Source organism: Gallus gallus, chromosome 1, assembly GCF_016699485.2.
Source record: "Gallus gallus isolate bGalGal1 chromosome 1, bGalGal1.mat.broiler.GRCg7b, whole genome shotgun sequence".
In the NCBI taxonomy this organism is placed as follows: Eukaryota; Metazoa; Chordata; class Aves; order Galliformes; family Phasianidae; genus Gallus; species Gallus gallus.
Window position 1 is genome coordinate 192,943,862 of NC_052532.1, and position 14,320 is coordinate 192,958,181.

A 14,320-nucleotide genomic window follows, 5' to 3' on the forward strand; every position below is an offset into this window, starting at 1 on the left:
CTAGATAAGAGTGCAGAATCAGAGAATCATAGAATGGTTTGAGTTGGAAGGGACCTTTAAAGGCCATCTGGTCCAACTCTGCTGCAATGAACAGGGACACCCACAGCTCCATCAGGTGCTCACAGCCCATCCAGTGACCTTGAGTGTCCCCAGGGATGGGGCACCACCACTTCTCTGGGCAGCCTGTGCCAGTGCCTCACCACCCTGACTGTAAAGATCTCTTTCTTTATATCCTTATATCCAGCTTAAATCTCCTGTCTTTTATTCAGTGATTATTCAGTGATGTCATGAATGAAAATGCTCTGTGGAGTTTTTGCTTTTAAAAACCTGGTTTGTTTGGTTTGTTTGGCATCAAGCAGCCTTTGGAGCTGTGGTTTTTTATTGTGTGCTTTTAAAATCGACATGATAAGAATCCTGCTATTATGGAATTACCACAGTATATGCATATGTACGCATGTATTGGCTGAATTAAGTTCTTACAAAAGATACCTTTGGAAAGCTCATCTCAGATGCTGTCCTTCACATTTTGCCAGTTTTCAGAAGCTGTCAGGTAGTTCTGTGTGGGAAGTGTTACAGGGCATGATGGGATGAATCCTGAAATCCTAATTTGGGCCAAACACCCACTGGTTTCAGTGGGTGGCTTGCTGGCACCAAGGCCAACTACCCCTTTAGCTATCACAGATGACCTTTCGTCTCTTTTAAGTTACTGAGACTGAGAATTGGTGCCCGTATCTTTTATTACAGACCAACCTGCAGGATTACGGCCCTTAATTTCCTCCATGCAGTTGGATCTGTGATCAAGAAGTTGGTTAAATGAAAACATTTCCAGTAACTGTTCTTTAGATTCTCAGTAATGCTGGGGAAATGCCAGCAATCTGGTAATAGAAATTAGCTGGGGATGTAGAGCACTGCATAAAGGGGACTTTCATTCCATTGGGAAAACTCTGATGTTCTAAATTCTGCTTTTCGTAAATGGAGAAAATATAACCACTTTCACTTTAAAATAGAAGCTTCAAATTCTCTGAGTACATCAACACAACTTTATTGACATAATTATTGTTGTTCTGATAATCGATGTTATTTATGTATTTAAGGAAAATGTTTCTATGAAATGCCTGCTAATTCTGCCAGATTGATTCTTTCCAGCTTGAGATTTGCAGTTGCATATATATTTAAAAGTGAATAGCTTAGCAATAGGTACCTGAGGCTCCTGACTGGCACCATGCAGTTGAGATCATACAATCTTTTGGCTTCTTCTCTCCATGCAGGAAAGAGGAAAATGCTGTGCTTGTGTTGGCAGCGTCCCAATAAACAAAACAATATCCCATATCCCAACTCTTATTAAAATAATTGCATATAGGTCTCTTTTTTTTCTTTTAAGCCAAGTATGTGTTTCTTTCGGTAACTGCAGTTGCAGAAGTACCTGGAAGGAATTTTTTCGTGCTGTTTTCTTTCAATACCTGACTCGCCTTTCTTCTGAAGAGTTGATTGAGGAGGGCACAGCAAGTGAATAACACTGTCCCTTTCCTCCCCCCTTCCTGTGCCTCCAGAATCACAAACTAGGTCAGTGCAAGAACTGGGACAAGAGCTTGCATCTCCCAAGTACCAGGACTGTACTGCAGACATTAAAATTCAAAATGAGGGGGTTGTAGTGCCGAGTCCAACTCCTTCACTTACTTTTCTGCTCAAGGTTGTCACTTTCCCCCTTTTTCATCTCCATCACTAAACTGGGGCCTTGAATACTGTTGACTGAAAATCTACTTGCTTTAGATAAGTTCAAATGGTTTTGTGTGGTGCCCCTCTCCATTAGAAGCTCCCTGCCACTTTTTGTGGGTGGTGACTGCAGACTTAGTGAGGTTGGCAGGGACCTCTGGGGGTCACCTTGTGCAACCTTCTGCTGAAAGCTGCTTGGGCGGTGTGTTCTGGGGTATGTCCAGCTGGGCTTTGAAGCAGCTCCCAGGATAGCAGCTCTACAGTCTCCCTGGGCAATCTGTTCTAGGGCTTGACTCCCTGTGCTAAAAAAGGGTTATTAAAAAAAAAATAAAAATAAAAACAATTAATTAATTTTTTATTTTTTTAATGTTTATTGGGATTTCCTGTGTTTCAGTTTGTGCCCATTGCTTCTTGACCTGTTGTTGTATACCACTGAGAAGCGTCTGGCTTGAACTCTACACCCCATATCAGGTATTTGCACATATTGATAAAACCCTCTGAGCTTTCCATTCTGCGGGCCGAGCAGTCCCAGCTCTCGGCCTCTCCTTATATGAAAGGTGCTCCAGTCCTTTAATCAGGTTGGATATTCAGTAATATTTCCACTCAGAAACAGTGGTAATGCATTGGCACAGGCTACCCAGAGAGGTGGGGTAGAGTCACTACCCCTGGTGGTGTTCAAGAACTATGGAGATGTGGCACAGAGGGACATGGTCAGTGGGCATGGTGGGGGAGGACTGGGATCGGACTTGGTGATCTCAGTCTTTATGATCCTGTGATTATGTTGATGTCCTTTCACAGGACTCACCCCAGTGTCTCCATGTCTCTCTTGCTCTGGGGAGGTGTGCACTTGACCCAGAATCCAGATTTAACCAGAACTAAGCAGAGGGTAAGGATCCCTTTCCCTTGACCAGCAGGCAGTGCTTTTCCTGATATATCCAACAAGCAGCTGAACCTCCATGATGCATTGGTGGCTCATGTCCAATGAAGCACCAACCAGGGATCCCCAGTCTCTCTGCCCAGCTTTTCTGCAGGTGGACTCCCAACCCATTCTGGTGCCTGGCATTATTTCTCCCCAGGGGCAGAACTTTTGCATTTTCATTCTGTTGAACTTTCTCTTGGCTCCCTTCTCCAGCCTGCCCACATCCCTCTGAGTGGCAGCACACCCGTCTGCTCTGTCAAACACCCAGCCGGATTCTGAATGGTCTGAAAAGTTGCTGAGTGCGCACTCTGTGCCGTCACCCATAATCTTTCCTTTATGAAGAATCCAGTGCCCTTTGTGAAGTGTTTAATGAATCGAGTCTCTCAACAGTCCTTGAAGTTGCTGTTCACTAGGGAAAATCGGTCAGAGATGAGGTAACTTCCCTTAGAATGAAAGAGCATCAAGTTGTGCACCTTACAGTGAGGGACTTGATTGTTAATGTTTGACACTTTAATTCCTTGAAGCTCGGATACTTGCTTCAATACCAACTTGTTCCCCATGCTGACACTTAACAGCCTGTTCTGTAACATTGCTAGTTGGCCAAAAGCTGAACAAGGAATGCTTTCTAGGGAAGGAAATCTGTGAGGTTGATGGGTAAAATGCAGTAGAAGATTGAGAGAAAAATCCTATTGGAATTTGCTAGTATTGCAGTGATTTTTTTCCCCCCCTAAACTGCGCCCCAGAGGAAATAGGGGCATCAACTGAAATTGCTCAATGCTTTATTTATATCCCCCCTCCCCCAAACCTGCACCCGAGGCATAGTCTCAACCTCTGGGCTAACAGATGGTGTGGGGAGGAAGGAGGGAGGGAGAACAATTTGCATCTAAATAGCTGAAATAAAAAAAGGGTCCTGTCCCACAGACCAGCCCTACTCACCTGCTGTTTAAATCCCCCTGAGAAACAGGCAAATACACTCAGCTTTCTAACGTCTGTGTCAGCTGTACCGAATCTCTGAGGTGTTCTGTCCTAGAAAGGCTGCAAGCATTTGTGTTGTTCTGGCTTGACTGTGTTTGGCCCCAAAAATATGAACCTGCAAGGATTTGCTTCTTTGAAGCTGGCTGACAGCTGTGTCACTTCTGTTCAACCTTCCTATCAGGACAACTGCTGTTGGCTATCATAATTATTGTTGTGCAAACACTAATCTTATAGGAAGTTTAGGTACAGTATTACTTCCTCCCTCAGCTTCATACTCATATGACCATACAAGCCAGTCTTCAGAGGTACTCTTGCCATCTGGTCCTGTTGCCTTATGCAATGAAATCTGGTGCTGCAGTTGTGCCTGCAGGTGAAATGGGGTCTGGGCCCCAGTGACCAAGCTCAGTACAGTGGTAGCCCTTCAGGACTGGATCACTGGGCTGAGGCCAATGGGATGAGCTTCTGCAAGAGCAAGTGCTGGGCCCTGCACTTTGGTTGCAACAACCCCATGCAGCACTATGGGCCTGGGGCAGAGTGACTGAAACCTGGATGGAGAAAGAGGATCTGGGGGTGCTGGCTGATGCTCAGCTGAACATGAGCCAGCAGTGTGCCCAGGTGGCCAAGAAGGCCAATGGCATCCTGGCTTGTATCAGAAACAGTGTTGCCAGCATGAGTAGGGAGCTGATGTCCCTCTGTACTCAGCTCTGGTGAGGCTGCATCTCAAGTAGTGAAGGGAACGTGAAGGGACACTGTGAGGTTAAACTCCTTTGGGTTACGTAGCCCTTCTTCCTGCAGAAGCCTCTTGAAAGAGGGGATGTGCTCAAGAGGCATGGCTTGGTTTTCTTTCATCTTTTAAACCTTAAATGTATTTCCATATGGTGACTGGTAGTAGTTGAACAACCCATATGCATGAGGTAAATGTGGATTTGAGCAACAACCATATTTACATGCCTCAAGGGGTCGGTTGATTTTTATTTATTTTTTAATTAGTACGGATTCCAATTAGTAGAAATTAGATCAGATGTACGTACACTTACAGAAGTAACTAAGCAATGCATAATACAATATTGTAGGAACTCAGCGCCCTCTATAAAGCTTGATAGTTTTTTAACAGCTTTTGTTTTTTCAGTAGTTGCTATCACCTGAGGTTAGATGCTGTATAAATTGTCACATGATGCATAGTCACTCTCTGGGAGTGAACACAATGGGTGAGTAACTTGGGTGGTGCAAGTTACACGTGTATGCACTTATGTATGGCTACAAGTGTGCCTATATGTAACTCCTATGTATGTATGTGTGTATGTGTGTGTGTATTTAACATGCACACTCTACACTGTGCTGTACGATGTGCCCCTGCAGCACTGCTCCTCTTCTGCTGTCTCTCCTGAAGCCCAGCTCAGTGCCCCATGCAGGTAGCTTGCTGTGGCAGCTCTGCTGCCTCGTGCTGCTGTCTCCGCTGGGTAAAATGTTTGTTATGCAGCAGGGCCCCTGAGAGCAAATCCAGAAATGAAAAATAGGAGAGCAACTTGTTGTACAGAAAGGACTATTCCAATGTTTTGTGGTGGTTTGTCTGGGTACAGACCTAAAAGCTTCAAATAAAGAAGTGCTGGATTGGAGCCACGCCTAAAGCAATCTCCAGGGTAATAGGATTATTTGACTGATTTTTAATTAAAGTAGAATTCTAACTAGATTATTCTTAGCACGCTTTCAGCTCGGGTTTGTTGTTATTGGTCTAATTGCCTCCTAAATTAGACACACCAATATTCTAATTCACCCTCCCTCTGAGGACACTGGCATTAAGTGAGAGAGTAAAATGCTATGTAAATGATATACAGGCTGTGTGCAAGGTAGGAAGCTGTCTTGAAAAACATTAGCCAGAATTTAAGTCTTATCTTTATGTAGGATATCTTGCCAGAGCATGATAAATTGATATTTTTTTCTGTATTATCTATTTCTCTGTCCTGACAGGACTTTTACAATGCTCAGAAATGTAGACTGAGAAAAATGCCAATGATCGCAGCCTTTGAGGAAGGAGCAGTTAATGGATCTCCTAGGAAATTCCCAGAATACAGCTGCTCTGTGGGGGAGAGGAGGTCAGGAGCAGCTGAGCAGGGGCTGGAGGCAGCTCACCATCTCAGATCTGAGATATATGCTGGCTGCTGATAACGTGGGATGTTAAAATGACAGAATTGGTGTTGATTTGCTCAGAGCTTTTTTTTTTTCTTTTTGAGATCCTTACTGAGTTCCACAGTCTGGGCTTTGACCACTTCCATTTGAGATATTTTGGTTCAGCTTTAATCAGAACCAAGGCATTCAGATCTTGCAGATTTTAATTGCACTATGGATCAGGACCCTTGGGGGGGTTTCACATATGGAGATGTAAATGCAAGCTCTGTTCAAAGTTTAAAGCATATGCATTAAACTCAAATGCAACTTCTATATTTAAATCTAACAGGGACCTGATGGAACAGCAGACCACAAATTTGGATGCCTGATTTATAATGTTTTAATAGAGCAACAGAGACTTTGAGACTGTGGTATTTAGAGAGGAGGAACAGCCTGAAGTGACTGCTGTTAAAAATTACAGCAGCCAAAAGTGCATTGCTTGGGAAGTTTTGATCAGCACCTGTAAATACAGCAGTACAAAAATAACCCAGTATGGAGGAAAACAGCTTGAAGGAAATCACTGGAGGAAAGACTGGAAGCAGCTGCCTTGTACTTGCAAAGGAGAGGATTTACTAAAGCTGCTGGGTCATGTTCACTTCTGGGTTGAGTCCTGGGATCTTCTTTCCCACAGCCAGCGAATTTCACTTTGCAGCATCTCTCTGTAAGCACAGGAATGGTATGAATGGGAACCTCAGCAAAGAGGGAGGCAGGATGTAAATGCCATGATTAATTGGGAAAGTGCAACCCTATTCATTCTTCTTGGATCTGCTCAGGGACTGAGATTTCTTGTGTAAAGGCAGCGGGTGAGCTTACAATGTGCTAACTAATGAATTTATATTACCTCTTTTTGCATCCTCTTGCACTGAATTTATAATAGGAGGGATAGGGAACCTGGGCAGGTAACCTGGGGTTGATGCTGAAATGAGAATTCTTTTGAATGATTCTGAGGAAGCTTTAGGGCTCTGGGTAGGTGGCAGGAGCCTTTGTGAACGCATGCTGGTAGTGTACATCCTTGAACCTTCCTTACTGGAATTAAAAGTCTGATGATCGTCAAACTGCAATTGGATCTGCTGCCTGCTGTGCTCTCATAGGGATGCTCATTTACATGCTGATTACCTCATGAGATAGCAGCAGTGGGACTTCAGCAAGGTGATTTGCAGGTGCTGAGACAGAAGCTACAGCACTCCTTAGCAGCACGTTAGTGACTGCACTTCTAAAATGATTTTTAGCATTTTAAGAATGGGGAGGAAATGGAAGTAACCTGACCAAGCAGTCTTGAGATAAATAAAACTGGTAGTCAATCCATCAGAGAATCTGAATTCTGCTGAATTTGCAGGTCGTATTCGTACTAATTTTATGATGTGGATACCTGTCCACTGGGAATTGGATCGAAGGAAGGCAGCTGATTGCTGAAGATGCTTTCAGGACTGGGTTTAGGAGCTTGGTCAGCCCTATACACAGACTTGTAACCCTGGAGTGGGCTTTGTGCCTGCAGTTGATGTTTTCATTTATGAGAGAGAATGAGGTTTGAATGTAGAATCGTAGAATCAATAAGGTTGGAAAAGAGTAAGATCAGCTAGTCCAACCATCAGCCCATCACCTCCAGCAGCAGAGAAGATCCACGTGTCCTACCTAACGCTGCTTAACTAACTACAGCCTGAAGACAGGATAGGAAGATTCATGCCCCAGAGAGAAGCTATCATAGAATCACAGAATGGCTTGAGTTGAAGGGACATCAAAGATCATTTAGTTCCAGTCCCCCTTCTGGTCATCTTATTGAGTTCTACTCCTTATAGTTATATGGTGCCTTAAAAAGGGCCTGCTAATGTAATAAGTGACGTCCTTGTATTTCCTTTTATTCAGTGAAGTAAAAATACTTCAGTTTGCTCATGGCTTTATTTAACTGAGTGCTAATGTGCGTTCTGCCATAATATATTGTAGAAACAGCAGATCCTTGCACCAGATCTATAGAGCTTTCTGTTCTCTACCTACATACAGTAAGTACCGTTGGGATCTGAGGAAATGATGTGATAGAAGGCCTGATGGTATTTCCTGAAAGCAAACTGCTGCCCATTAAATTAAATGATGATGATGATTCTTAATGGACTAGTGAATGCTCTGCAGTCCATTTGATGGAAGTAAGGAAGTCTAGGAGTATGAGACCTTGGTACAATGTACTTGCTACACTTTTGCTTGTAGTGGGATTACAAACTGCCCGCAATAGCAAGTTTGGACAAATGGTATATCATTATAAATACAGCTGATGCTTTAGAATCATAGAATCATTAAGGTTGGAAAGACCACTAAGACCATCAAGTCCAATCCCAGCCCACCCCCAGCGTGCCCACTGACTATGTCCCTCTTGGCCCACATGCCACATCTCCATGGTTCTTGAATACCTCCAGGGACAGTGAATCCTCCGCCTCCCTGGGCAGCATGGGAGCATTACCACTCTTTCTGAGAAAAATTTATTTCCTAAATTAGGAAAATTAGGAACTTAGGTGGAAACTCTAAGCTACCTTAGACTTTTCTACTATTTTAAATGAACTGTGTTGCAAACTTAAACTTTGGTACACAAATTTATGTCCAGTTCTTGAATTGTTGATCTTTACTGATGCCAAATTAGGCCTTTCAGTTATTGATCTTCCAGCTTGTTTTCCTTGTCTCTAAAATCAGTTTGTGAACAAAACCCACTTGCTCAATGCAGAGCTCTTCTTATCCTGGGAAAAGTATTTGTTCTTTCTCTTTCTCCAGCTTTGAAAGCAAACCAGAACTTGAAAGGAGCAATGTGAAACCAAAGCAATTTCTGTGATTTCATGTAATTGAAAACCACTGCCAGTATGACAATCCTGGCTAGCAATTAAGGGAATGTGACAGCTTTGTCAGTCTGTTACATAAATACTACTGAGCACAGGGCTTCCTACTGTCATTAGCTGCAGTGAAGACAATGGGGCTACACAGAGCAGTGAGCTCTACTCTGATGATAAATGTTTGCATTTCTAATTAGCACTGAACTGTTGTGGCATTTTTTCCTCAGTCTAATTGGGGCTCTTGGACGGCTTCACCAGCTAGCAGTGCTGGTGGTGTTTTCTTTCTCTGCAGTTTCCCAGCGAGAAGGCAGTTGGAAGTGTTGCACTGTGAGAACATTGGATTCTTCTTTGCAGGTCTCTGTCTGGGTTTCTCTTCTCAGAAAAGTTCATCTTTTCTGGGTCCATTAATATTTTCTGCAGTTTGCATACTGTGGCTTTTTGCTGACTGTGGTGCCCTCTGTGCTCATGGGATATTTTTGACCCGACCTGACCGTGTTACAGCTTTTCTCACTTATTTCTCTCCCCCACCCCTGTTGCTGAACAGCAAATGTCAAATCTCTACATTTAACAAGATGTCTGCATACATGCTGTGATTTTGCAAATATGCATGTGTGTTCAAAACCCAAATGAGATGTTCAGGATCAATAGAGCTATTTAACTTTTGAAATCTGCTTTCAGCTCCTTCAGGCAGGTACTTATTAGAAATTTTTATAGGTCGGTGGAGTTGTATACGTTTGTGATTTACAGACAATGTCTGTCTAACGCTAGACAAATCCCATTGAGCAAGCCTGCTCAGCTCCAGTTATCAGTATAGTCCTTTACAGTGAGATTGCTAATCTTGTAGAAGAGAATCTGTCATCCACCACAACTTTCTGCAGCTCCCTGAGAGGAGGTTGTAGTGAGGTGGGGGTTGGCATCTTCTCCCACATAACAGAGATAGGATGAGAGGGGATGGCCTCATGTTGTGCAAGGAGAGGTTCAAGTTGGATATAAGGAATGGTTTCTTCTTGGAAAGAGCAGTGATTCATTGGCACAGGCTGCCCAGGGAGGTGGTGGAGTCACTGTCCCTGAAGGTGTTCAAGTAGAATGGAGATGTGGCAGTGAGGGACATGGTCACTGGACTTGGTGGGGATGGGTTGGGATTGGATTTGAGGATCCTAGCAGTCTCAGTGATTCTATGATTTAGCTTAAAAGCAGCCTTTCCAGTTTGGCTAGAGGTGTAGAAAAGGAAACTTCCATTTGAGCTACACTGGAGGTGGGAAGTAACTCCACTGTACAGTACCACATTAGGAGGTAATGGGGATTACTTCTGAGCCCTGTGCTCTGGGTTCATCTTCCGATTGAAAACTTTTGAACAGAATAAGAAAAGATCTGTGATTTGCTTGCTTTCTGTGCTGTGCTGCTAACATGCAGTTTGGACTCAGCGCCAAGTAACTGATGTGGAAAGCAGTGGTGGTGCATTTAACTGCATGTTTTAATATATTTTCTTTATGATGCATCTAGTCATTTCCTCCGGAACACAGATTTCCTCCAGGAAATCTGCTTATATGGACTTCTGGTATACTTTAATATAAAAGGCCTTTATTTTCCCCACCCTGCTTAGCAAGCTCTGGCTCCAGTTGCTACTCTGACTTTCGGCTGTGCTGTGAGCTTGAGTTGAACTGGAGCCAAGGAAAAGGCTGGGAAAAGGAGCCTGCACCAACATCTGCCCCAACAACATCTCTTGTTCCAGCATGTAGCTGGGGAGGGGAGGCACGTTTCTGGAGGTGAGGAAATAATAAGGATGATATGTGGGCTGCGAACTCCTTAAAAAAGTGATACTCTTGGTTCCTTCTGTCTCAACTTCGATTTTTTGTTTTGTTTTGTTTTGTTTTTGTTTTATGTATGGATGCAGTTTATTTCTCTTGGGGCTTTTTAGGAGGAAGTTCTTTACTCAGAGGGTGCTGAGGTCCTGGCACTGCTACCCAGGGAATTTGTGGGTGCCCCAACCCTGGTGGTGCCCAAGGCCAGGCTGGATGGGGCCCTGGGCAGGCTGAGCTGGTTAGGCTCAGATCAGGGCTTTCCAACCCAAGCTGCTCTATGAAAAGCACTGTTAGAGTGGGGTAAGAAGTTGGTGAAAATGAGCAGGGATGCAGAACAGCTGCAGCTGCTCTAGGTTGTGGATGCCTGATCCCTGGATGCATTCAAGGCCAGGCTGGATGTGGCTCTGGGCAGCCTGGTCTGGTGGTTGGCATCCCTGGACATAGCAGGGGAGTTGAAACAACATGATCATTGTCATCCTTTTCAACCCAGGCCATTCTATGATTGCTCTCTTCAGTCCCCTGTAGTTTGAGCCCCTTGACTTGGGCACAAGTAAGGTGATTTCATTGTGTACTCAAAATATTTGGGCATATCTGGCATTGTTTGTGCAACAGTTCATGTTTGCCACTGCCAGTTATTCATGACAGAACCAAAGCTGAATTGAAACACAGCAGTTCAAGCTGGCGTTGCCTCTCTGCAGTGTTGGATTTGAGCCTAATCCAATGGGAAGGCCTTGACCTGCCTTGATGCTAGCAAAGCCCTTCAGGTGTCTGGGGTACAGTAGCAGCAGCCATGCATGGGCCCACACCATGGAGCCTGGTGAAAGCTGCACCTTGGTTATTTAAAATGAGAAGGAGCTTCCTTAACTTGAGTGAAAGGAGAACTCTGCTCTGTTGCTAGGAATCGAGCAGTTATAATTAGTCTGTTCTTCCTTAGAAGCATATCTGTGTGGTATGGTGAGCTGGCATCTATGTCTGCCCAGGAAGAAATTTTGCAGTTCTCTCACCGAGAAGCAGCACTCACAGAGGATCAGGTTCTTCTGCAAAATACAGCCTGGGGAATCCCACCAGCAGTGCTTTTATTTAGCCCAAATGAATGGGCTTGCATTAGAGAGTATCTTTAAAAAGGACCCTCCTGTCTTTTGCCTTTTAAAATTCCAGGCCTCCAGCGTTCCTGTTGAGGTGTAACTGGTTGATTATCCTTTATGTTTGGCACTGTGGAAATGGTGCTGGCAGAGCATCAGGGCTGCAACCAGTAGCTGGCCCTCAGCCATGAGAGTCTGTCCCCCAGCTTCTCCTCATCCCCCTCCCTCACTGTAGCAGTGGATACACTCCCCTTTAATTGTATACACTTCTTTTAGTGATTTAATTATTGCTTCGTTTAATTTAGTGATTTCATCTGTGTCTTTAGGTGCTGGCAGCAACTGCGGGACTCTTAGCAGGTGACTTTTTTTAAACAGTTGAGTAAACCAGGTTGTCTTCTAGTTGTTCATTACAACTTCACAAAAAGCTGTTTTTCTCCCTACATGAGAATAATTCACTGGTAAATGTTGGGTCTGAGCTGATGAATCAGTGGTCCTTGACTTTTTTGTTTAATTGGTGCACTTGCATAACACTGAGATATGCAGCATAACTGGCTGGGGAGCCAGCTAGATGCTACAGTTACTGTTTTTTTGTTTTAATTCATCTAAATGTGACCATCAGCTTGTCCTGCCCTAGGACATGAGTATTACTACTGCCCTGCTTTGTGACGGCGTGTCCTAGATCCCGTCTGCTGTCTGGTGGTGGACACGGACATGTGTGCTGCCTCTGTTCCACCTGGAATATGCATGCGTTGTTTTTGTTTCAGTGCAAGACTGTGCTTGAGACTGCAGCTTGGTCCCATGCGAAGTAATAAAGAAAAAATGAATGAATGCCTTTTCAGCCTGTGTCGAAACCCAGCTGGTAAACTGTACAGTTAATTTTCTGCTGGGATTTGGATGAAAGGATGACACACAGTGAGAGAATCTCTGCTGCTTGCAGTGTGTTTGAACAAAGCAGGAGCCGGCCCTTGCTTTTTTGGGCAGTGCAAGGAAGGAGGAGATTTTAACTGCATTTGCATAAGCAATATCCAGCCTGGAGGTGAAAGGATACAGGGATGCTGGTGCGGAGGTAAAATACTGGTTCTGATTAGAAAAATCTCAATTACAAGTAAAGTCTCCTTCTGTCTTTTCTGTGGTCAGGATGCTCACATGTGGTCTTTCCTCACCCTGGCAGCAACAGGAAAGCAGCATTTTGGGAAAAACATGAGGTTTCCTTCTGGTAGTAGGCAGAGCTAGAAAAACACTTGCTGAGCATCCTCCTCCCTCCTCTCTTTTCATATCGTTAATTCATCTGTAAGTTGTAGTGAGTAACTTACAGCTACTGTTTTGCCAGACTGCATGAATTATAGATGGCTGTTTTATGAGTTTTTTTGTGTTGACTCCAGCCATTAGTATGCACTGGACAGTTATCTTTATTGCATCTACTGTAGCGTAGGTTATCACTCTTGTGATTTTTTTTTTTTTAATTACTTTCTGTTTTAGCAATCAGTTATTTGCCTGTCTTGCTCAAGGAATGCGAAGAAAACACAACCAACTCAATAGAAACTTACAGTTCAGCATGGAGCATCAGGTTTCATTGAATCATAGAATTGCTTGAGTTGGAAATGACCCATAAAGGTCATCTAGTCCATAACTCCTGCAACAAACAGAGACACCTACAGCTAGAGTAGGTTTGAAATGAGCTTTTTTTACCAGAGGCAAAAAATGGCATAAATGAAGGATCTTTCCTCTCTTTTTTTCACTTTCATGCATGTGTCTTAAATACAGTAGTGCCAGAGGGCTCCACATATGTTGAGGTCCCACTCTGCAAGGCAAACTGGATAGCCTGTGACTGTTACTGTGGGAAAGAGGCAGAAAGTAAAGGATTTTGAGCCATATCCATGTAATGCTGATAAGCAGACCTGCTCAGATATGTGCACATCTGCACACTCTTTGCCACTGTCAGAACACTGAGTGTTTCTTCTGTCCCGATAACACCATGTGTCCTGTCTTGAACTGCCAAGCAGTTTCCTGAGTCACTTGCCTCCTTGCACACGGTCTGTCCATTCTTCCCAGGCGCAGAAATGTTTTGTAGACGTGTGAGAAGGGTTTGTCAAGTTTGCAGTTTGGCTCTGTTGAGGCTGGGGCAATCTAGTGGGCTTCAAAAGCTGATGGATAGGGACAGAGTGCTCCTGGAGGCCACCATAACTTCTGATACAAGCCTGGATGCCATTGACCTTCTTGACCACCCAGCACGCTCTTGGCTTGTGTTCAGATGCTGGTCAACTAACAACCCCAGATCCTTTTCCTTCACAATCCTTTTGAGGGATATGGTTTAGTAGGCATGGTGGTGATGGGCTCATGGTTGGACTAGATGATCTTAGTGGTCTTTCGCAACCTTAGTGATTCTATGATTCTATAACATGACTTGTGGTAGTCATAGGCTGTGTAGTCATAGGCTGTGTAAAACTGCTAAAAGTCACACTATATGTAAAACTTTTATTCTCATGTGTGCTGAATCGACCTGGCCTTCTGTCTTTCAGTGCTGTGGAATGGCTGCAGAAATCATAGTCCTAGACTATGCCTTCCTAGCGGTGTCTGGTTTGCTTTGAGTGCTGCAATTTTAATACGTTGTTGTAGAGAGTAATGGTGTCTGCATCTACAATGTGCTCCCTCATCCAACGGCAGTTGAAAAGTTCACGTGCTCTGTAACTGCTTCCACTGCTCATTTATAGTCTTGCTGCTGAAACATAAGATGGATTTCTCTTGGAGTTCAGCATGAGCAGCACAGTCACACTGATGTGGAGAGGGAAGGAAGCTCAGTCCGGTGATGCTTTGCATTCCTGTTGGGATGGATTGTGTGGAGCAGTGACTCAC

At 44.0% G+C, this 14,320-nt stretch overlaps 1 protein-coding gene across 23 annotated transcripts in view; it reads left to right on the top strand.

The window, feature by feature from the left end:
- Positions 1–14,320, top strand: part of PAK1 (p21 (RAC1) activated kinase 1) — a 67,302-nt gene that overhangs the window by 21,876 nt on the left and 31,106 nt on the right. For 10 of the 23 annotated variants that reach the window (XM_040700653.2, XM_046942373.1, XM_046942378.1 and 7 more), the window contains one exon: positions 2,108–2,184. The exons of 10 other annotated variants lie outside the window; for them this stretch is intronic. The gene's annotated coding sequence lies outside the window, so the exon portion shown is untranslated. Of the gene's footprint in view, positions 1–2,107; positions 2,185–4,736; positions 4,816–14,320 lie in introns of those variants that run through there. 3 more of the 23 variants (XM_046942376.1, XM_046942387.1, XM_046942388.1) reach the window with 1 other exon arrangement.